Source organism: Meriones unguiculatus, chromosome 11, assembly GCF_030254825.1.
Source record: "Meriones unguiculatus strain TT.TT164.6M chromosome 11, Bangor_MerUng_6.1, whole genome shotgun sequence".
Lineage (NCBI taxonomy): Eukaryota > Metazoa > Chordata > Mammalia > Rodentia > Muridae > Meriones > Meriones unguiculatus.
This window is the reverse complement of record NC_083359.1, coordinates 43,495,841-43,521,431: the sequence shown is the minus strand read 5'-3', so window position 1 is coordinate 43,521,431 and position 25,591 is coordinate 43,495,841. Positions and strand designations below refer to the sequence as shown.

Genomic DNA, 25,591 nt, shown 5'->3' with positions numbered 1-25,591 from the left:
ATCAATTCTTAAAGTCCTACCGCTTAACATTCCTACTTAGAAAGGACCTAGGAGCACTCAGAGAGGCAGAGGCAGGTGGATCTCTGTGAGTTTGAGGTCAGCCTGATCTACAAAGCCAGTCCAGGCTACACAGAGAAACCCTGTCTCTAAAATCAAAACAAAAAAAAAAAAAAACAAAAACAAAAGAAAGAAAAGAAGAAGAAAGTACCCAGGAGTCTCATACTTGTCTAAGCACCCCCCATTCCTTCCCTCTTCTTCCCTCCATCTTCGCCTTCCTTCCTATTTCTCGGTGTGCCCTTCTGAACATAGTCCTTGCTATTCCCATAGCCCAAATCACCACTCATCTTTTCTTTTTCCTCCTCTCATTGCCAAAACCAGTTTGTTTCTTTATTAAAACATTCCCAGTCATCCAAAGCTAAGGGGTATCTTCCTTAATATCCTACAAGCAGACAGTCCTACACCACCTGCATGCTCTCCATCAAAGTACATGGGCAAAGGATGCCAAGTGCTGTCTGGTGGTGAACATCATGAAGATGCCGCTCTTGTGCATCACTGCTCCCACCAATCCCTCCTTTCTCCAAAATTACTGGTATTCGTAACCATGCCACATGGTATCAAATCAGTACAGTTCAAATGCATCACCTGATATACACTGGCACAAAATATTTCAATAGGTAGTCAGAATGACAGAAATCCCAATAGCTTGTCAGAATCTCAAGCAAAGGTGATAGAAGAGTAAAGAGATTTATCCAATCAAGCACACTGGCTTGATCCTGAGCACACTGAGAATTCTGTAACGCTTATTGATGAGGAATAATCCTGAGTGTATAGGAGACCAAATGTTTATTTCCTCTCCCTCCCATGAGCACCCACAAAATGCCTACTGCTCTCATCCAGAGGTAATGTATTACCTCCAGACACAGCCACAGCAACATCTGTTCCCATCTTGTTTCCTAATGTCAAGCTTCTTTACAGTAACCTACACTCCACTCCTAGGTATGCCTCACAATCCATACCAGCCTGGCCCTCCACACCCCTACATCAGTGTGAAAGCAGCAGCAGCCTCTGGTTTTATGTTTTGTTCTCCTAATCTGCCCGTTCTTACCACCACCACAGCTGTCTCTTCGTATTTCACTGTACTGGCTCCTCCTGAACAAACCGAGCAACTGCACAGACTTTGATGGACTGTATTTTTATCCCTCCTCTACTAACTCTACAACCAATAGCCACCTCTGCCTGAAGGCAACCTCATTTCTCTTCTTCAGTCATATTCTCGTATTTCTTCAGTCATATTCAGAAAATGTGATATCTTAGCACTATACTTGATCTGCTTTCAATTCTGTTGCTAAACGAATAAAATGTCCTCACAAAAAGCCACTCAGGGTTTGAGAAAGGGCTTGTAGCAGTCCGTTGTGATTAGGAAAGAGCAGGTTTGTAATGGTCCATCATGATTGGGAAGTCAAGGCAGAAACTAGAAGCAGCTGGCCAGATAGCATCCACAGTCAAGAGGAAAGATAACAAAGTGCATACATTCTCACTGTCTTCACTTTTATAAAATCCAGGTCCTGACCCTAGGGAGTGAAGTGACCCGTGGTGGGCTGGATCTTCCTATTAATGGAATCAAAGCAATCACTTACAGACTTCATAGGCAAATATGATCTAGGCAACCCCTCCTTGAGACCCTCTGCCCAGGTGATTATACATTGTGACAACTTGACAACTGAACATAACCTCAGTACTACCTTTATCCAAATCATGGCTTGATCATCTTATTGAATGAGTGACTTTTAGATTCACTATGGTGAAGTGATGAAGTATAAAAAAATCCTTCATCACATTTGATTTCTCTGGTGTGGTTCTCCTCTGGCTACAGTATTTCACAGGGTGGTGAATGTACATATAAAGACACAGTCATCTTAGAACAGGTATTTTTCATTCTCTCTGATTAATCCTCCTGCTTCCACAGCAAGAAACACACAACCATCAAAGACAGAAAATATATAGTCATGACAATACAAGACTGACTTGAAGTCATAGCTACTTAGGCCAGGAAGGAGACGTGGAGCTGCCTGTCTATGGCTGAGAGGGATAACACACCCTGTCACTCTGCTCTAAAAAGCACCTGTCATAGCCCCTATTCTTTAGCATGTCATGGACAGACCCAAACCTTCCCCAGCTTTCAATTCCTTCATTCATCTACTCTGCTATCCACATTTACTTTTTTTTAAGAGCCAATGGTTTATGTAAAATTATGGTTTCAAATCCAAAAGTAAGGATAAGTTTGCAGTCTTTCTCCAAGTTTTATTTCTTGTAAGAAAATAGACATGAACAATTTATACCCAGAAATACACAGAGGTAAAATATTATCTTCTATGTGCATAATTTTGTGGCATTTTTTTAAATGTTCAGTGTAAATCATGGCATTTGTCTCCCAAGCTCTGCAAACGCTATTTTGCTGTGAACAAGAATGCAGTAGAGAGAAACTGGTGGGGATAGAAGAGTGAGTTTCCTGTTTGAATCCTGCTATTGAATACTCAAGTGGCCTTAACCTCTCTGAACTTCAGTTTCTTCATTGTCAAATGGAGATAATCAGCTTATTGTCAGTATCGAACCGCCTTGTGCCATGATAAGATCACCTCCTGGGTGGGCGGGAGGGAAGCCTCTTTGGAAGGCGTTCAGGAGGGAACAGAGGGAGAGAAATGATAGCAAATATAGACCCGTTTTATTTCAGAGCTTTGTGTAAGGGAGATCAGGGAAACTGAGCGGCAGATGGAGGGGAAGTGGAATAGCAGCAGAGTTTTTTTAAGGCTGCATACATTACAGTGTGTGCACATGGCGACGGGGGCGGGGGTGATGCTGTCTATCAGGAGACTTCTCACTTCATACCTCCATCCCAGCCCTCTCCTTTGTCTTTCTGGGTCTTCTGGACACTTCCATGTGGGATCCCAGAGTGCATCTCATGTGCAACGTGCCCAAACACAAGCTCTCTGTCCTCTGTCACCCTCCCTTTCTTCTTCCTAAACACCTGCTCCCATTGCAAACCTCTGTGGAAATGGATTTTCCAAATTCTCAGAATCAAATCCCTGCAGGAAGCACATTGTCCTCTCCTTTTTGCACAGCACACGTCCATACACGCTGAGCACATCCTCTACACATGTGACACGATATTATCTCCACGTGTGGCATACCCTGGATATCTAGTCCCTTTCCATACATGTACACATGGACCTGCTCCACATTTCTCTCACCTTGCTGGTTGCAATGCCCCAACCCAGGCTGCATTCCTGATTTCCATTTGTTTCAATTACACTCTCCACCAAATGGCTCAAGAGCACGTACTGCTCCACACCATTCCTGCACTGGGCAACCCCACACACCAGCATCTTCCCGTTACAAAGTAATGCCTTAGGTCTATAACTTCACCCTGAATTTCCTAACTGTCTAGTCCCAACCCTCTACTCATACTCACATGGCACCAGACTCATCTGTCAAGGTATCCACTGAAGACATGCCAAACTTCCTATGAAGAAAACAAGCAACTTACAGGATAGTGACCTGGCCCAGGTGTCCCCTCTGGTCTTCCGAGGCACTCCATAAATCATAAAACAGGCAGTCCAATGCCACCTACTGAAAACACATTCCTAGACCCTTTCCCTGCACAGAGACATTTGTTATCCAATCTGTTGCACCCCACCACCTTTCTTGCTTTGTTTTTCTTCGTAGTCATCTATGCTATCTGAGTATCATTCATCATTTGGCATTTTCTACACACTTTGTATGTCCTAATGACAAAACCCAAGCCCCAGTAAAATTGGAGTTTCTTTTAAGAGACAATGTTGATATTTCTCTATATTGTATCTTCAGCTGGAATTTAATAAGTACAAAATAAAATTATCAATAAATTAAAATTCTACAATGTGACGTTTTGGGGTCTCAGTTCTTATATCCTGTGCTGACAAACAGGCATGAACACATTTCAGTGAGACATCCCACTACATGGCTAGTGGAACCTTGTTAACAGTCATGCAGTGATTCTGTAGTCATGCATTTTATTTTCACAATTAAACATTTCCATTACAAATGAGTCATGTAGAAAATAAATTCATCTGTTTGAATAGGAATGACTTGAAAGAAATACTGTTAAGCATGGGTTCCTGGATGTTCACAGAGAGCCAAAATATTCAGCGTGCTCTGCCTTGACTGTGAGAGATACTATTTAATATATATTTAAAAACCACACTGTATCATCTAGGTTGAAATGAATTAAAAGTACTCACATGCCTAATAGTAGAAAAAATGGTGAAATAAACACTAGATCAATCCAACTCATCTTTAATTAGTTTGCTAAGTGGCAATCAAAATAATCAGAATAAAATATGAAGACTACTTGTGTGTGGGAAAACAGAATTAAAAATGAGTGTCTATTATGCATTTCATTACTTAAATGCATATCCATAAGAAAATAGGACAAACTAAAAGCAATCTTCTGAGGTTATCCGAATGAATGATTTTCCTTCCTGAAGTAACTCTGGAATGTGGTATTATTATGTGAAGTCAGAAATGACACTCTGAAAGTAGGAGAGAACAATGGTTCACTCAATTAGAAGCCAGTAAATACTTTTAAGTTTCTTTTCTTTGTGTGAAGGTATGTGTTTGGGGGGGGGTGTGCTGTGTTAAGAGTAGGCAGACACACACACACACACACACACACACACACACGAACCGGTCATGGGAGAGGCAGTGAGTGTCTTTTTCCATCACTCTCAGCCTTATTGCTCTGAGACAGGGTCTTTCTTTCACTGAACCAGCAGTTCATCATGATTACAGTGAGCTCCTCACACCCACCTGTTGCTGTGACTCCAGTGCTGGCGTTATTATGAGCATGTGCCAACATGCCAAGCTTTTAATCGAGGTGCATAGGTTCAAATTCTGGCCCTCATGTTTGCAGAGCAAGAGTTATTGCCTACTGAGGGCCTCCCACACATCTCAGGTTTCTTGTCTGGCAAGAACCTGCTTAAAAGAGGACATATGGTCCATCACTCTTTCTGAGTCTTACTCTTCTCTGACACAGAGTAAGCTTATAATGTGGCCATCCATAGCAGAGGAAGATGAATGCTAGGCTCCTTTCTAGTCAGGAACCACACCTAGCGGCTGGTATTCAGGATGAGTATGCCCTCCTGCATCAAGCCTTTCCAGGAACACCTTTTCAGATACTTCCAGAGTCAGTGTTGTAATGCAGTGGAGAATGTAAGCACTCATAAATTCCCTCCTCCCATTATTTATTTTACATTGATTTAAACTGATGCGGTATAATAAACATTTGATAACCAGAGAAAATACATAGCGGGGAAAAAACAAAAACAAAAATGCTAACACCATCAAGGACCCCAGAGGATAATGCATGAAGATTATAAGTTGGAGACTAACCTGGTCCATATAGTAAGATTCTGACTAAAAAAAATAAATAGAGCTGGGAAGATAGTAAAATACTTTCCACACAAGTGTGAGGACTTGAGTTTAATTTCAATGTCCAGGCTAAAAGAAACTAAAAAATATGGTGTCATGCATCTGTAATCCCAGAGCTACGGAGACAAGTGGATCCCTAGAGCTGCCTGGCAGTCTACCAATCCAGGCTAGCCTACTCAGAGATGCTCCAAGCCAGTGAAAGCAAGATGGATTGCTCCTGGTGATCTTCTGGACTAAATACATACATACACACACAGAGAGAGACAGACAGACAGACACAGAGAGGCAGAAAGAGAAACAGAGACAGAGTGACAAAGACAGAGACAGACAAATAAATAAATAGTAACAACAATAGGAAAATGTAGGGATATAGAATCTTTTAAGGAACAAGCTCCTGTGGGGAATGATGTAGATTACTGTCAGCCCCTGAGCCTGTCTGTGAAGGACTGCCATGCTTAGGTTAACTGTTGAGGGAAGACTAGCCCAAGTATGGACAAGACCATTCCCTGGGTGAAAATCCTGGGCCGTCTACAATGGAGAAAAGAAGCTGGGCACCGGCATTATCTCTCCTTCTCTCCTTCCTGTGGACAGAATGTGACCAGAAGCTTCAGATTCCTTGCACCTTGATTTCCTCACCATGATGGACAATACCCTTGAACTCTTAGCCTGAATAAATCCTCTCTCTTCTAAGCTGCATTGGTCAGAATTTTTTAAAGAGTATTTCAAGATAGATACTGAGCAATAGACCACAGCATCTAGTTCACAGAGCTCCATCCAGTGCGGTGAAGGTACAAGCTAGAGGTCAGCCCCCTGCCATATACAGTCAATATCCATTCTTCAAAGGGCTAAGCCTACTTCAGAGGCCAGAGTGCTGCATCAGGGGCACAGCTAACGTGAAAGAGGGAGCTATGGACGACAGGGTCCTAAAAAGAGAATGCATCAAACCACCAAAACACCTATTCTCAAGAAAATGTGCGTATCATACACAACTAGCAGGGGAGTTAGCTGATAGAATGTACAATTCCTGTACATAGTTCCTCGTATCCCTTAACAGTTGCTTTAAAAGCATCGCAGAAGACCTGGACTTCTATCAGCTCTCACCTTCTGAATTAGGATGTCCTTCCTCCAGTATTATCACCATCCCCACACCTCCCAAACTGGACCAGCAAAGGTGTCCAGCTGGTTGCAGGGCAACAAATCCACATTGTTTGTATCCTCCTCAGTATAGGCAATGTGTTCTCTAGTAGATGTTTCCTTTAGGGTTTTGTTCTTTTATGGAAGGACCATCCCTCGGGGGCACAGAGGGATGCTGAAGACATGGAGGCAGATTTTTCCTTTACTCACAAGAAAAAAATGAGTGGCCGCTGCTGAGGAGATCACCTAAGGTTAGGTTGGGAAGTTACATAAGAAAGCACAGGTATAGCAAGGTCTGGGACTACATGAGAAGCAAGATCTGACAACACTGTATCACTATGGCCTGGTGATTCCATGACAGGACCCCCAGAAATGGAAGCTGAAATAAGTGGAATAGACTGCTGCTAAAATACACATTGCATGGAGGCTGAGATACAGCTCAGAGTTCCAGTTCCCGCTTAGCAAGGGCCAGGCTCAGGAATAGATCCTTAACCTTGCTGATAATAAAAGGCCTCTCCTTCAGCAAGCCACCAGTGAGGAGAATTCTAAACACCTCTGGAAAACAGCAAACAAAGCATGTCCAGATATGGGCAGCAGATGTTAGCAAGACTGAGTGACCTTCTTCATTAAGGACAAGGTCATAGCCAGGCTGCTCTGCAGTCTTTAATGACCCTCAACAAACAATTGTGGCAGGATGATCATCATCTTTGGGGGTGAAAACTTAGATCTGTTTTCATTTCTCTGAACCAATGTGAATTTAAAGTTATAAAAATTTAAAATCAGAAAGTATACAAAATGTTAAATGGCTCCATCTTCAGGATAAATGTGTAAAGATCCCTCTTCTGCCTCTTCTTCTTCTTCTTCTTCTTCTTCTTCTTCTTCTTCTTCTTCTTCTTCTTCTTCTTCTTCTTCTTCTTCTTCTGCTGCTGCTGCTGCTGTTTCATCTATTTTTATTCTTGTTTGAATACCTCTAAGTGCAGGGGCTGTTTCAAGTCCTCCCGAATTAGATAAATTTGGCTGTGGTTGTGAATGTGTACACAGCTCAGATCTGCAGAATTGATGAAGCTGAGCAGGGTCCACAGTGACACTAAAAGTGTCTGGAGTGTCACTGAGGTGAGCATTCTCATAAGGAAAACTCCTACAATATGCAACAGCGCAGGGTGTATACGAAATTCCTATCCAAAGACATATGTCCACTCCTTTCACACTTTCACAAACATACACAACTTTCTCTATTATCTTTATATTCTATCGAGACTCAGTCCTCATGTGAACAAATGAGCTGGGGTGTATGAGTAAGGGGGATCCCCTAATCTTAGAAATGGGGGGACAGAGGATGTGAAAGGAAAGGTGGATCTGGGAGGAGAGGAGGGAGGGGCCTATAACCAACATGTAAATTAAATTAATTAATTTTAAAAAAAAAGAAAGAGAAACAAAATCTGCATTGCCTCTCCTTACTTTTTGTAACATGGTCCTTGAATTGATATGAAAACTACTACACATGTCTATCCATGTAACGTTTTGAAAAGAATAAAAAATAAATAATTGCAGGGACTGTGGAGATGGCTCGGTTAGAAAAGTATGTGAACTCGGAACCCTAGTCCCGAGGAAACAGAGCCACTTAGGTTCCAGGTTGGCCAGCCAGCCTCGTTGAATTAATAAACTCCAGGTACACTGAGATATCCTGCCTCGAAAAATAAGCTGGGAAGTAATTGAGGACAAAACTGGACACTGACTTCCAGCCTGAAACACTGGAGTTCATACATACACTACTGAGAAGTGGGAGGAGGGGAAAAGAGAAGCAGGAGAAAGAGGAAGAGCAGGAGAAAGAGGAGGAGAAGGAAGAGGAGAAGGTTAAACAGCACAATCACTTTTTAGGAAAACAAGAAATTCTGAGATTCCATTATCTACTTTCATAACTAAGACAGGAAATCTGCACCTGGTAAAATACTAAATAATCTGAAATTCTCAGAACTGTTCAGATCACTACATACATTGTCTCCTTTTAAACTACTAAAATAAACAGGTAGGTATAAAGAGAAGCTGGCATCCACATACACACACACACACACACACACACACACACACATCTTTCAACAATTACTACCATTTCTTCCACATAAATACCAAAGAGCAAATAAAATCATGTGCACCAAGAACTAGGGAAGCCAGAGCAGGGGAAATGCATGTGTTACCCATTCCCATGCCAGTAATGTCAGTGTGATTGCTTCTGGGAACAGTTTAACATACAAGCAGAGCTCCCTTAGTGAGAACATGAGTGAGCTAACAGAATTCTAGGCTTTGTTCCTTAAGAAAATTAAATACATGTTTATCTGGTTCCAACTTGTCATCAATGTAATATCTTGGACAGACTGAAAAAGAAAAAAAATTATCTAAGACCGTCCATGAGCAGATATTAACCATGCTGCTGCTGTTGCCTGTCATCATGGCTAACACCCACTGAGCATGTCACTCTAGGTACCTGCTCCTGCCAAATGTCTTAGAAGATTCTCTGTGGTGGGTGGCAATGGTCAGTCCTCCAGGATTCACACAGAGGAAAGAGGCACACAGAGACAGAATAAAGTACTCCATCAGGCGGTCAGTTGGAAATCTGAGCAAGACCGTGTGTGCATGGGCATGTGCATGGGCATTTACGTGGAGACCAGGGGTCAACCTTAGACTATACCAGCTTGCTGGTGAGATAGGCTTTCTCATTTTCTTGGAGATCACTGAGTTAGGCTAAGTTATCTGCCCCAGGGATCCTTCTGCCTCTACCTCCTCAGATCTAGGATTGCAAGAATGGGTCTCCTATACTCAGCTATGAGGGAAGATGGACCATGCGGAGAACAAACTCGGTACTCATTCCTGCACAGTGGGCGCTTTACTGACTGAGCTACTTCGCCAGCCTCAAGCCAGGCTTTGATTTAAAAATTGAGTCTTTCCCTGTGAAACCACTGCTTCTCCACCGTGGCTTTTCATTTGACTTAAGGGGGAAACTTTAGAAAAACCTACGAAACATTAGGACCCATCGCCAACCCAGAGAAGTCAGACTTTCTGGGAAGAAGGGCAAATATCGGTTTTCTGAATCATCCCACAGGGTTCTAATGTGCAGCCAAGGCTCCAGACTTCTGATGGATCTGTCCTTTCTCCCTGGCGTGTAATGGTTTAAATCTGTCTCTCTGTGTGTCCTCTTTATAGAATCAAGAGAGTGTTTCCAAAAGCCTGGTGCTGAATGTGGAGCCCTACAGGCTCTCAACCTCGTGGGAGAGCTATTGAGTGAATCTCTGTATTTTATTAAAACCCCAAATGCTGTGACACTCACATTCTCTGCTCTGGTATGCCATAAAGAAGAGATACTCCAGTGTCTGGGGCTATCAACAGAGGCTGTCAAAATCAAAGCAGGAAGCAACACCACACCATTCACCATTTCTTTCCATCAGAAAGCCCACCTCATTTCCTTGGGATCACAGAGGTGAGATAAAGCCAGCTTGCTCTCTCTTCTCCAGACTCTCACAGAACCCACAGTGTCAAGATCCTAATGTATTCTGTATACCTAAGAGTCATTTCTCCAGTATTTACGCCATGGTATCGAGGATCTCAGAATTATTATTAGTGTATTCTGGAGACAATGTGTTCCCAGGGGTCGTATTTTGGGAAATATTTATCTAAAACCGACCATCTATTCCCCCTCACCTAAATGGCTTCCCTGCTCCTCCTTCCATAGACTAAGGCACTTTGCTCATAGACAACAGTCATAACAGTTGTGTGGCTCTCCAGCAAGGCTTTATCGGGTGCTCGCCTGTATGATACACAGGTGGAAGTCAGAACTCAACATTTACTGACTTTCTTAGTCACTTCCTCACTTATTTTTTTGAGACAGAGTATCTCACTGAACCTGTAACTTGCTGCTCTGGCCAAACCACCCTTCCAGTGAGGCGTTGGGTTCCTCCTGCCTCTAGCCACTAGCTGTATGGTAAGAGGTATATGTCACCTTGCCCAGCTTTTTCTGTGGATGCTGGTATCTGAACATGCATGTGCAGGAAACCTTAACCAATGATCCATCTCCCAAGCCCCTGCCCCCAGATTTCCTCAGGGAAATGAAGCATCTGGAGCCATCTGGCTGCTGACATTTTCTCCCTGTGCTGCTCCCTGGAGGAACACATGTTGCTGTGTGATGAGACACAGGGGCTGAAAGTAGGGGACCCTTGAGCTGCAGTGATATGCAGTCAGAAATAGAGACTCAGCAGAACCAGGAGAAAAAGGTTAAGTGGCAGAAAGTGGGCAAATCAAGGGAGAATCTCAGCCACTTGTCATACTGGTCCTCAAGGCAGGAGGGAGCTAAAAGACAGAAGACAGGGTCCAAAAATAAAATGGGAGAAGCAGAAAAAATAGGAAGGAAGGAAGGAAGGAAGGAAGGAAGGAAGGAAGGAAGGAAGGAAGGAAGGAAGGAGAGGGAAGAAAGGAGGGATGAAAAGAGGGAGGGAGGGAAGCAGGCAATCAAGAAGGAAGGAAGGAAGAAGGACATGAAAGGAGGGTAGAGAAAAGAATGGAGAGAAGGTAAGAAGACAGGGTAGAAAACAAAGAAAGAAGAAAGACAGACAAGGATGAAGAAAAGCAGGAAGAAATAGAAGAAATGAAGGTAAGATGAAGAGTGAAAGAAAGACTACAGGAATCCATTAGCTAGCCATAGGGGTCCTCTGCCTGTATTACCTGAGAGGCACTTCTGGTCAGCACTGAGTGGGAATTGGTGACCAGCACAGGGAAGAGCTTTCCTTGGATACTTAAATAGTAAAGTACTCAGAGAAGAGTTTGGGTCCTTGCTGTCCCCATGTCCCTTTCCCCTTAACAAGGCTTGGGAAGCACAGGGGGAGGTGCAGCAGCAAGGGTCCTTGCAAGTCCACTGGCTTCTGTTCCTGCTCCCCCTGAGTGGACAGACTCTGCCTGTTTGTGTTGCATCCTGTTAGCCAGGGCCTAATGCATGCTCCCAGAGTCCTGCATGCACTTCAGACACCATGCATCTGCATGTACTCAAGGTCATTCCTCCGAGAAATACTTGAGAAAAAGTTTGCTTTCTGTCAAGCACACTCCTAGGTGTTAGGAATTGTTATAATAGAGTAGTACTCAACTCCATTCACCTTCAAATTTTTAATTTTTATTATTATTATTAATACTTATTATAATTTATTCACTTTGTATCCCAGCTGTAGCCTTATCCCTCATCTTCTCCAGGTCTCACCTTCCCTCGCTCTTTCCCCTGCCATGCCCCTCCACTGGTCCACTGATAGGGGAGGTCTTCCTCCCCCACTATCTGACCCTAGCCTATCAGGTCTCATCAGAGCTACCTAGATCCTCTTTCTCTGTGGCCTATTTAGGCCACCTCCCCAGGAGTATCACTTCCAAATTTTTATACACACACACACACACACACACACACATATGTGTGTGTGTGTGTATATATATATATATATATATATATATATATATGTGAATACACACACAAACATTCATGTCCAAAGGTATTGAACCTGTAAATATTGTGTGTTCAGTCACAAGGACTTGACTTGAGCTCAGGGCACTCAAGTGAACACAATGCAACTAGATGGGTCCTGTGCTACTACAGAGGGCCTTTCCCAGCTGAAGCTGGGGGGCTCACAACCACTGAAAGCACCGAGACATGCCGAGCTTTTGACTTTGAAGATGACAACTCAGTCATAAGCCAAGGAAGGCAGGAGGCCCACAGAAGCTTGAAATGTAAGCAAGTGTGACCTCCCTCGGAGTCCACAGAGAGTAAGTGAGATCCACGAACGCTGTAATACTAGCCCAGGGACACCAGTCTCCTCCTCGAAGCAAAAGATAAAAACCTATGTTGTTTTACCCACTTGTGTTTTTCAGTGATTTATTATAGCAACAATAAAAAGTTGATCAAGGGATTCAGGAGCTGCCTTGGCTGCTAAAGTGTTTGCTATGCAACATGAAGACCTGAGATCCCCAGAACCCACATGAAAAATAGCACACATTCACTTGTCATCCTAGTCTGGGGGAGGTAAAAGCAGCTGGATCTCTGGGGCTCGCCGGCCATCCATCCTAGTTTAATGGGACAGCTAAAGGCCAGAGACAGACTGTCTCAAAACATGAAAGCAGGGCTGCCTTGCCTGGCTCTGTGGATGAGGATATGCTCAGTTCAGAAGTGACTTGATGTCCTGCAGAGAGGGTTGAAACAGGGAGAGGAGGGAGGGGGATGCACTTGGGATGTACTGAAAAAGAACACACACTCACTCACTCACAGACACAGGAAGTGAGAACAGGTCAGGGACACAGGGGTTGGGCTAAACTTTGAGCCCAAACCTCTGCCCCACCCCCATATCATTCCATTCCCATTTCATTCATACCTTGTGTTGGCTCACTGAGAAGTCAGAAGGCCAACACTGCCAACACTGGTCTCCCTGGGTCTTTCACTGGCTTGGATTTTGCTAAGTAAGCTAAGCTGGTGGGCCAGGGAGCCCCAGGAACCCATCTGTCTCTGTCTATTCAGAGCTTGGATATAAGTGTTTGCCACCATGGCTCGCTTTTTAAAAACATATTTCCTTATTCATGTGTACGAATGTATGCATCTGTGAGCACATGGGTGCCAAGGCACATGTGGAGGTTAGAGGACAATAAAAACTTCTGGGAGCCAGTTCTCTCCTTCCATCCTCAGGGATCAAACTCAGACTGTCATGTGTGCCGGCAAGCACCTTTACCTTCTGAGCCATCTCACCAGCCTCATGTCTGGCTTTTTAGGTGGGTTCTGAGGCCTCAGAACTCAGTTCCTCATGCTTGAAATCTCTTTACAGGCTGAGCCACAGGAAAAGGAGGCGACCCATTACTTCCCTGATGGCAATGTCACACCATCCCTCCAGAGTCAGCAGGGTCTCTGAGACAACAATGTGAAGCCATAGACCCAGGGTTACGATGGGCGGGGCACTGAAGTCATGAAGCATTGCGCATCACGGGGAAGACCTAACAACAGGGCATACTTTAAATGATACAGCTGAGCACACTGATGACTGGTGTGTTGGCATGGGGGATCTTCTCAAAGTATGTCCCCAGGGTGGTTAGAAAGCACATAGACTTGTCTCTCTCCATTTCAGGTATGGTACATGCATACTGAGACAGAGAGGGGAGGGAGAGAAAAACAGAGACCGAAGAAGCTGGGCCTTGCAACTCACAGCACCACCCTGCCAATATTTGCTGGCATTTGTTGTATCTTTTGGCTTTGATGTATAATTAATCATCAAATGCTCATTTCACACCAGCGACGCATAAGGGCGCATGCAAGGGCTCAGAGGAGAAGAGCAGCCTAGAGTTCTGAGTGGCTTTATTAATTCCTTCGCTCAGCAGCTGTTTATCACAGATTGATTACTTGTTGAGGGCTTTCTCGGGCTCTGGAGAAGCAGCGAAGAGTGAGATATATATGCCTTGGCCCCAGGGCCTATACTACAAAGGAAATTTGGCACAAAAAAAGGGAGGGCAATGACCAACACAGGATTTAACACCTGTTTCCAAGCCTTTCTTGTAATCTGCATTATGACCCTTCCTATCATCTAATATTCCCAAGGGAATTTAAGCAAACACCTACAGAAGTGCCCAGGGACTCAGCACCAATAAATTCTTGTTCCCAGAAGGAACTACCTCAGTCATCCAGGGTCAGAGCGTCTCTAAATTCTCATATTTTTAAAATTTCGAATTCTGATTCTGTCTTCTCTGCCCACACTTTCCATTCTTCATCAAGCAGACACCAATGCCTTTGGTTTTCATGTTCTAGCCTTCTAGAGTTTCTAAGTTTAAATTGTGTCAACCAAATTGCCCCGCAGTGGCTGAAGGTCAGCTTCCATGATCTCATGATCACACCACCATGTATGTCACAGCTCAAGATCAGTGGCTCAATTAGTGCTAATCTCCCTCAGGTAACATCTTGACCAGCTTGCCTCTGATTACAAATGGGGCTGAATGAATGGATGCCCATGGCTTACTAGAGGCCTATTATGAGTCCAGTGGCCTTCTGAACTCCTTGGGTATGTTCCTAAGCTTGCATCTACGCTGTGGCAGGAAGCACTTTTTCTTTACTTGGATGACACCAGCCATCTGCCCTTTACCAAAAAAAAAAAAAAAAAAAAAAAAAAAATCAAGGTCATTGTGCTGAAGAGAGATCCCCATGATTGAAGGAGCAGAAAACATTACAGAAATGAAAGGACCCTGACAATTTAGGGTTAACTGAGCCAAGGCTCCTTTAGGGAAGACTCACTCCTGTGTAGGCATCAAAGGTAGAAGGAAGGACCGACCCCCTTCCTACAAGTGCACTAGGGGAGGGGTCTTTATGGTTAACCTTTCTGGGTTCTCAGGTATCATTTCCACATAATATTAGAAAAATAACAACAGAGGCCAAGGAGATGTCCCTGTGGGTATAAAGATCACCGCACAAGCATGAGGACCAGAAAAGGGATCCCTGCTAGCCATATAATGGTCCGGTCATGGTAGGAAGCATCTGTACACTCAACAATGGAAGCAGAGAGACTGCAGAGACAGATGCATCATGGCGGCTTGCATGCCAGTCTATCTACCCAAACGTGAACTCCAGCTTTAGCAACAGAACTATGTCTAACAATGTTAATAAATAAAAACCGAAGAACAGCAAAGGAAGATACCCAATATAGACCTCTAGGCTCCATGACACCCAATATTAAGTGGAAGATTCCAGAACTGAGCTATTGATAAACATTGTGTTCCACTGTGAGAAGTGGGATGAAGTCTCATGAAATCCTGCCCCACCTACCTAAGATTTGAACCACCCCTTGTCCAGTGAGTTTGTGCTAGGTACACCAACCATCCACTCACTATACACCACCTACCCACTAGTCTCCCAGCAGCAGTCCCAGTTGTCAGATCAACTTCCACTATGTCCTGCTACTCTAATTTTACCCAGGGATGGCCCAAAAGCTCCAGAGTGTGTGATTAGTCTTGTTAGCCAGCTTGCTCCGAGCATCCCTACCCTTGAATTCTGAGGCTGGAATTATCCAAGGCATTTGCATGGATTTCTGGGGCTCTAAACCCCAGTCCTCACACTATCATGCTTTAGACACCTAGCCATCTCCTCAATCTTCCTGTACCTAACTTAATAAAGTAAACTAAACATGGATATGTTGAGTAGGAAAAAGCACAGAATATAGAGTTTACAAATATCTCTGGTTTCAGGCATCCACAGGGGTCTTGGAACACGCCCCCACCTTAAAAGGAGATAATAGTGGTGATCTATGTAACTCAGCTCCAAAAAGGGAAGTTATTTGTATTATGCATCACATCTCCTGATGGCAACTTTTGTTCATCATATGTAATTTTCAAAGCCCACTTTCCAAGCATGGTGGCTCAAGTCTCTAATCCCAGCAACTAAGAAGCCTAAAGCAAGAGGACTGTCATGAGTTCAAAGCTAACCTTGGTTACATAGTGAGTGCCGGGGTTAATCATGTCTCTACAGATCAAGATCCTACCTCAATAAAACAAAATACAGGCATAGAAGCCTGTGAAGTGATACCCTGCAAGTACAAAGACCTGAGACGTTCGCACTCCCAAACCATTGTAAAAGGAAATCCAAGTGTGCACATGTCATCCCAGCTCCACAGAGGCAGAAACAAGGGGACTCCCAGGGCTCTCTGACTAGTCTAATTTGGTAAGATCTAGGTTCATCGAGAGAGCATGAGGGGGAAAATGTGAACAGTGGGGAAATCACCTGACCTCGGCTCTGGGAGATGGTTCAGTAGGTAAGAGAGCTTGCTGCACAAGAGCAGGGATATGAGTTCTAATCCCTGGGACCCATATATGTGCAACAAGGCATAGCTGCACATGTTTGTAAGGCTAGCAGTGAGGATATAGAGAGGAATACCCCAAGAGCTCACTGTCCAGGAAGCTCAAACAAAATATCAAGATTTAGGCTCAGTGACAGTTCTTGTCTGAAGAGGAAAAGGTAGGAAGTGCCATCCTCTGGTAACCAACACATACACACACACACACACACACACACACACACACACAATATTGATGGCTGACCTTCACATGGGTATATACATATGTGCAACTGCACACACACAAATACATGCACACACACATATTGGTACATATATGCAGACATACACAAAAAATGCATAAATAAACAAACAAAAATAGTCAAAACCAACAAGCCACTTTCTGGGCTGGCTGCACTGCTTAACACTCAGTACAGATGATAAAAGCAGGCTTCAAGTTCAGCGGGTCGCATGTAAGCACCCTGTATGAGATCCATGAACTCAGTCCACCCGGCCCCAGGCATAAGACACAGACCCTTCCCTTTGCTGCTCTTACCTTAGTCAGAAGTAGGAGAACAAATAGAAGGAGAAAACAATTTTTCTGGAAAAAGTCTCAGAAACAAGTAAAAGCATCCCACCGTGCGGGGCAGGAGACCCTCTGTGCCAAGCTGAGATTGCACCTTCGCTTCTCGTGTGAACAGATTAAACTAATAGATTATGAGCATTATTCTTAAGCAACGTATATCAGGGTTGATGGGAGCCTGTTCTTGAAAGATAAGCTGCATATCAGCACTGAGAGAAAATGAATTAAAATGCAAATCTCAGCATGCCCCCATTGTGAGGCTATCTTTAATAGATATGTCTCCCTGAATATATCACAGACCAAACTGTCACCGTGCATCCCAAGTAGACCCAACCAAGCTCTGGTGGCATTTCACAAAGGGTCAGGTTTATAATTGGATTTTGCCATGGGCGGGGTTTGTAATTGACCTCTCTCCTTGACCTGTCATCTTTGCTACATGAGGAAAAATAAACGGATCCACACTCTCCCTTTCCCTGCCCCATTTTGAATCAGGGATTGGGAGGCTTGAATGATGACCCAAATCCTCTGCCCTATGTATACTGTGCCTGTATCTTCAGCTTCCTGATCCCCGAGGTAGCACTCAGAGCCCCAGGTCCTGCTGGGTCTGCTGAGGGGCCCTTCTGGTAGACAGTGGACAGTGCCTCCACACTGAACTGAGGACATTTTCAACAGGCTCCATCTTTGGACCTCCCAAAACCCTCTCCTCATCATGATCAAAAGAGCCAGCTCTGTCCTCGTTAGGGAAGACAGATGTCTAAAAGTTTGTCAGATGCAACTAAGGAGTGATACTCAGTGCAAACTCACAGTGGACAAAATGCCAAAGGGCTGGGAGAGTCGAGGTGGAATCCAGGACCACAGCTGCAGTCACATCATACTGAAAAGCAGCCAGACAGGGCCAGGGGTTTGGCTGCTTGGGAGAGGTGTCTGTTGTCCAAGGGTGAGGACAACTCTCAGAACCCTCCAAGAGCCAGCTGCTGTAGCATCGTCTGCAGTCCTGGGACCCCTATGATCGGAGGGGAAGTAGAGACAAGAGAATTCCCAGAAGGTCACAGGCCAGTTAGCCTGGCATATGCAGCAGCCATCAGACCCTGTCTCAAACATGGCAGAAGGCAAGGACCGACACCTGACCTCATCCTCTGGACACCACACATGTACATACACATGCACGTATACACAAACACACTCACACAGGTGCACACAGGTCAGCAACAGTCTTTGAGGAAACACATTCAAGAGCAGATAAAGTCTTGGAAGGTGGCAAGCAACGGTCCAGCAAACACACAGAACCAACACATTTAGTATGAGTGACCAGTGCTGCGCCCCTTCCTGCCCAACACCCAAACTGGTTACTAAAGATGCGAATGCTAACTTTTATGGAAAAAGTGACAGGATGGGGAATCTCCGGCACAGCCAGGAAGAACAGGAAGAATTACCCAGGTTAGGTTGACTGAGATGAGAAGAGCTGTCTTTTGAAGATGGCACCACTTCAGAAGTCGGGGCTCCAGGGTGAATACAGAGTGCATGGGACCTCAAGCAGCTGCAGTCCTCCCACTCCAGGTGCAGGCTGTGGATGCCCTCTGCTCCGAGCTTAGGCTTTGGGTTGTGTATTGGAGTTGGCCACCTGTCATTTAGACTCTGAAGTGGATGAAGGGCTGGGAATCCACAAATTCCTCAGCAAGGAGAGGGCAGGAGGTGGGGGCAGCTCAGCAGGAGGTCAGAGTCAGATTTCAAGGTCAGCTGCTTCACTTGAATTGTCAGCTAAGATGTTTTCTCCCTTGAAAACTAGAAGCCACTGAATAATAATGACAATTATGAGAAGAGGAGGTGGGAAGAGGAGGAGGAAGGAAGCCAGAAAAGGGAGGAGGGGGGAGGCAGAGGCACCTGGCGCTGCCACCAAAGGAATAGGAAGAGGCACCGCAGCCATCTGCAGAAATCATTCCTTCCATATCTCGTGTGTGCAGCAGGCTGACTTTCCAGGGGGAGCACCAACCACCGTCTCCCGCCAAATGAAGTGGCTGGTAAAGGCCAGGGCAGTCCCACTGCCTGAGTGTTGCTTCACTTTTTCTCATTCATTGGTTCTTTTTACCAGTGGCCTCTCTCTCCCTTGCCCTGCTCCCAAAACTCTGATTTACCTTTCATGGTTGAGTGACTAGCCAGCTCAGAGTTCTAAATAACCCCTAGTGACTGCTGGGTCCTGTAGGGGCCAAGCAACGAGGAGAGGGGTGATGTTTCACGGCGCCCATAAAACATTCCATCCCCCAAGCACCGTGCGCTGCCTTTACACACTCACCAGCATGGTCATCAGATAAGGTTCAGAAGAAACAGCTGGGGCTGCTGGGCCCCTTCTCCAGCCTGTGTAGGGAGCTTGCCAAGCTTCAGTGAAGCCGCTAAATGACAAAGCATTGAAAGAAATGTCCACCAGGGGGCAGACTTGCTATCTTCACGGGTTTTGGAGAACTGAGAAGAACCAGACTTCTGCCTTATAGCTCCTTCCCAAACCCTGTTTCCAGTTAGCATTGTAATGAGTTCCATAATGAGCTCTGTAAACTAGCACTAAGGCCATGGGGTCCTGTCTTTGTAGTGGTGTTGGAATCTATAAAAGTAGTTTGGGGGATTCATATTTTCAACAAAAATACTTAGATGCAAAACCTAACCACAATGAGCTGTTATTTCCTGAGCAATTAGTCCGCCCTCATCCAGCCCTTATCCACCTCCCTACATTCATCACTGTATTCCTTAGAACACAGGCGTCAAGCCAAGCACAGCCACAACAGTTTAGGTCTGTAATCCCAGTACTCTGGAAGCTGAGGCAGGAAGACCAATGCAAATTCAGGGTCAGTCTGGGTACACAGCAAGTGCCAGGCCTGCCAAGGATAAAAATAAGAGGGAGTGGGGGCAAGTAAAGACAGGAGAATTGATGGAGGAAGGGAGGAAGGGAAGGAGAAAGGAAGGGAAGGAGAGAGGGAGGGAAGGAAGTAGAAACAGAGGGAGGGAGGAAGAAAAGAAGGAAGGAAGGAAATAGCCTAAGGATATAGTATCCTTGTTGAGCAGTATAGAAAATGAAAGCTGAGACATTTCATTAGCACATCTAAGATCACCCAGCCAACTCTTGAAGGACAAGAGCATTGTTAGAAATCAACAAACCAGAATGGAAGTTCTTCTTCATTGACAGCAAAAGCATATGCAAAGTGATTTACTGAATATGCATATGAATAATAATGAGTCATTTCATACTTAGACCTGTTTGGCTGAGGGTATTTTTTTCCTTCAGACTTTAAGATCCTGTAATAAATATGCAACTTTAAAGAGCTCCATGATCTGAACATGGTATTTAGCATGACATGGAAGCAAACATTTCAAACATGTTGGCTGCCATCTTGAAAGATGTGCCACTGAGAACATTTATAGGCAATTAGAACATTTTAATACGAAAACACACAAGAGGGACTTTGCAGAAATGTCAGTCTTACCTATGTAGAAATGGGGTGCTACTGGGGAGTAGATGGAAATAGCATGCAGAGGGCACTCTTGCTCCCTGCTGACAGTTCCGAGGAATCTAGCTCCAGGCATAATAATTTACAGGCTGAGAAGACTTACAGCTTGCAGTAGGAAAAAGAAAAAGTAATCTAGGAATCGGCGTTAGATGTATTTTTTTGCAAACATGTAAGTATCAGCCTGGCTTTGAAAACACAGACATAACAATACAATAAAAATTTTCCTCTGGAGACTTTGGTCTGTGAGCAGTGATAAGTACCTCAAAGTCTGCAGTGACAGAACTTACAACACAGTGAAGAGGTGAGGCCTGACAGGAATGGTGCCTCTAGAGGCCTCTTCCCTAAACAGGCATTTTTATAAGCATTCCCTTTGCACTGAATTGAGTTTAGGCAAAAATAATTCTAGGGGGTACACCTCACACCTCCTAAGTGGGCAGACTTGGGTTAAAATGTTACCTCAGCATGGCATTTTTATCTGTGGGTAGTTTTTTAATTTATTTAAAAATATGATCTAAAAAACACTTCTCCTGAGCTGGGCTGAGGGCTCAGTCAATAAAGCACTTGCTTTGGAAGCATGGATAGCTGAGTTTGGATCCCCAGCACCCACATGAGGTGTTGCCTGCTGAAGTATAGACATTAACCAAAAGCCCCACCACAATGAACTTGCCCACTGTTTATAACAAAGCTGATCCTTCATGTCTGAAGAAATGCCTAGATGGAGTGGGCTTTAAATGGCTAAACAAAACTGTTTACTTTAAAACATTTTTGTGTGTATGTGCAAGAATGTATTCATGTGTGTGATGTTCAGTCTTATGTCAACATGTCACACGCTAAAGTCACATGGGAAGTGAAACTTCCAATAGAGAAATGCCTCCATAAGATTTTCCTGTAGGCAAGGCTATAGGGCTTTCTCTCTCTTGCTCCCTCTCCCCTCTTTCTTTCTTTCTTTCTTTCTTTCTTTCTTTCTTTCTTTCTTTCTTTCTTTCTTTCTTTCTTTCCCTCTTTGCCCCAACACAGGGCTTCTCAGCTTAGCCCTTGCTCTGTGTAGCCTTGGCTGTCTTTGAACTCACTGTGTAGACTAGGCTAGCCTCAAACCCAGAGATCCATCTCCTGAGTGCTGAGATTAAATGTGTACACCACCACTTCCTGTCATTTTCTTAGCTGATGATAGATACAGGAGGTCCAAGATTACTATGGGCAGTGCCAGCCCTGAGCTGGTGGTTCCCGGTTATCTAAGAAAGAAGGCTGAATAACCTATGTGGTACAATCCAGTAACCATCACTCCTTCATGCCACCAGGTTCCTGCCTTGAATCCCTGTCCTGACTTCCTTCAGTGATGGGTTATGATGTGCAACTGGCCTACCACCGCCCCCAATACGCACCCAGAGTATTTTACAAAACACTCCAGTGGTCTTTTTCCCTTGGTCTGTTCCCATGAGCTCATTTCTTTCACATCTTCCCCTTTTAGGCAAGAGGCTTCTTGTCTTTGAAGGTTCCATCCACAGGCCTTTACCATCAACTCTCCTTCAATAGTGATTTCCAGCTCATTTTCTCAGAACCTCACTCTCTTCAGAATTATTGTCATAGTGCAAATTAAATCATATACCCTTCTGCACTTTGGGCTTCTAGAACATTCCTTAACAGGTGTGTTTTCCCCTTAAAAGTACTGTTACCATTAGGTAGAGGGTTTAAAAAGATCTCAAAAAAACTCTACCACATGCAGAGTGCCCCAGAAAGGAATCTATATCTCTTGCCCTGCATCCCCTTCCTGGAGCATGTGGTCATAACTTGTCGTAAGGGTGCCACAGAACAAGAACCCATGAACACACCTGGTACCTCAAGCCTGAACTATGATTAGTCTATGCTTTAGATATCTCTATTATTTCATTCCGGTACTTCTGAGAAGGAAGTCTGCATCTGTGAGGTAGCTTTGCACCGATTCTGCTGAACAGTCCACAACACAAGTCAGACTTTGAAAAGGAAGCACTGTTGGGGGTTTGTGGAGAACACAGAATATACCGTAGTTCCTTGGCTTCTGAGAGCTTATTTGCCTGGAAAGCTTATACCCTCCCTTCATTGATGTAACCTATTCAAAATCTGTTTCTCACAATTGAGGGTTGGCCAGAGGACTCAAAGAAAGGAAAATATCCTTTAGTCATAATAAGAAGCATGGCAAATATGATTTTGACAGATCTGAAGCGTAGAATCTTAAAATAGAAGCCAGGCAGACATGGAGGAAGAGAGTGTTTCACTAGCATTGGGGAGGCAATTCTCTCTAGCTTTTGCCAATTCTTTGCCATAAATGAAGCTGAACATCTGTCGCTTGAAAGTCAGCATGAAGAGAAGCAGGTGATGGTCTCTTCCTTAATAGATACTCTTCTGATGAGTGTTTCTGCTCCACCTGGAAAATCAACACATATAGGGTTTTCTCTAGGGCATATAACCCCTTAATTTGCATGGACTATTTCATTAATCAGCTGCCCCCAACAAGAGCAGACAGCAAGTAAATGGGTTGATTTGATAGAGAGGTCACTTCTTCATTCATTTTGTTTTTGTCTGTTTTCTGTAACAATAACCTAATGCCAGAGACAAGGTAATTTATAAAAAGTAGCTTTAATTGGCTTATGGTTCTGGAAAGCTGAAGAATACAAGAGATGGAGCTGGACCCTACCCTGTATTTGGAGAGGACATTTGAACTGACTACACTGTCACCTGACAAAGAGTTTCACAAGGCAAGACAGAGCAAGACTACCAGGTCACATTTCCCCTTATCTTCATGCCACCAAGGTGCCCTACTATCATGACTCAGCCAACCCCAGTCTTGCCACAAACACCCCACCTCCCAATATCATAGGCATGTAAATTGGGGGGAGTAAGTTTGAATCTTTTGAATTTTGAGGGGACACATCAAACACCATCACATCCTATTTAATAATTACTTAATGCCCAAACAAGAGGCCAACTTAAGAAAGGAAATCAAAGAGACAGAACTCATCAACCTGACATTTAAATTGAGAGCAGGAAGGAGTGGGGAGATGGAGAACATGTAAACAAGAGAGGCGTGTTCTAGTCTCTGTGAGATAGGGTCACATGGAAAGTGTGACTGCTCACAGACTAAATGGAAAGACCAGAATCTCCAATAAAATTACATGTGATTGGAAGCTGCGTGATGGTGGACTTGAGCTAAAGAAGATCACCACAGAGACTGGAGAGATGGCGTAGCAGTTAAAAGCATGTACTACTTTTACAGAGGACCTGAGCTCAGTTCCCAGCACCCCTGCTGGGAGGCTCACCATTGCTTATAACTTAGCTTTAGTGCATCCAACACTCTCTTCTGATCACCATGAACAGAAGAATGCATGTGCACATACAGACAGATGTACAAATACAATTAATTATACAATTAAAAAATAAGATTTTAAAAAGATCAAGGCCAAATATCTATGTGATGGCTCCATAGGCATAGAGACACACCAAGAGGAAGAAGGTTGATGAGAAACAAGGACCACAGTTTTAGAAGATACATTACCAGGGCCATCAGGAGCTAGGTCACTCATGGAGACTTGCTAATAAAGATAAAGAGGAAGAGGAAGACTTTGGGGTTGTAAAGCAATTGGGATGAAACATAATTTGACAAATACCTTGAAAGCAACTCTCTGGCTGGGCATGGGAACAGTCTACAAGAACAATGGGATTATGAAAACTTGCAAATAATATCCCAAGGATGGTGATGTTTGCCTTGGCACAATGGCCCCGGAAAAGATGAAGGATGGATGAGGAAGAGTTTCCAGCATTTGGTAAGTATTAGATGTGGAGATGAAGGCTGTGAAGGCTTGTTGAAAACAAGAGGAAGAATGATGACAAAAAGAGTCTTTGGCAAAGATGACATCAACCTCAGTGGCATTGAGCTGTGGCAGGGAGAAGCTTCAACAAGGTATAGATTTCACAGTCAAACTCTGGCACCACTGCCAACAGGTGTTACTGCTCACACAGAGCCATGAGAGAAAAGCAGCGCAGGCCTAAATCGACAGTGATGAAGTTCCAGACTCTCTGGAGGAGCACTTTCACTTTCTGCAGCCACACCACATCAGGCTTCTATTTGTCTTATGGCTTTCTGTGGGCAACAGATGGAACCACAGCACATTCCTGCCAGAATGATAGGGAAATGTGAGACAAAGCCTCAACAGGAGAGCTCTTGAGAGTCACTACAAATTGAGTTGAAGGGCACGTTCATTATATGTGGCTCTTGCTATGAACAAAGCATTTCATCATTTATATGAGATCAGGGAATGCAGAATAAGTCAGAGGAGAAGGAAGCCTTGCATTGATTCAACAGGAGTCAACTGGGTATATAGCATGGAGCAAATACTGTGCTGGGAAAGGGAACAGAACAGTCTCTCTTCTTCATCTTGCAGTCCTCTGTTGGACACAATCCTCAAAGGATTCCCAGAGTCAAAGTAAAGAGCTTAAGTATCATGTTATCATAATTGCCATCCAGGCTGCACCAATGGAAGATGGCAGAAATGTGGGCAGATGGAGCCTAATTGTATAAAGCTGGTCACGAAGAGCATGTACTCAAAGGGGATATTTCTAACTTTCTTTCGCTCTCTTTGTTTCCCAGCTTCCATGAGGTCATCAGCTTTTGCTTTGCCACATTCATTCCTCCCTACCCCCATAACATAGATTCAGTATAAAAGGACCAGGCACCTACAGTCTAGTATTCCTCTCACGTATTGTGTGACAGTAACAGAAAGCCAACTGACATAGACAACTGGCAGTAAGTGGAAATATGGCTGTGACTGTGCCTGATTATGTGTTTCAGAAGAAACTTGGAAAGGGGAAAAAGGTAGAGAAAGTCTAGAATGCTTGAAGCAATGACTGATGGTGATTCTATCAGGGTAGACCAGGATGTAGGTAGTGGAGGCGAAGCTCATGGGGTTTCAGATGGGAATGAAGATGCTGCTAGGACTAAGCATCTGCATGCTGCCCCTGCTCTGAGGCTTTGTGTGAGGCTCTGTTGAAAGGTGATAGACTGCTTTATCTGGCAGAGGAAATTTCAAGACAGCATATCCAGGTTTTGGCATGAGTACGACTGGATA

At 44.2% G+C, this 25,591-nt stretch overlaps 1 protein-coding gene across 10 annotated transcripts in view; it reads right to left on the bottom strand.

Annotated features, from left to right (window-relative positions):
• Rbfox1 (RNA binding fox-1 homolog 1) overlaps nt 1-25,591 on the bottom strand; it is a 1,697,412-nt gene that overhangs the window by 1,413,243 nt on the left and 258,578 nt on the right. The window lies entirely within an intron of this gene.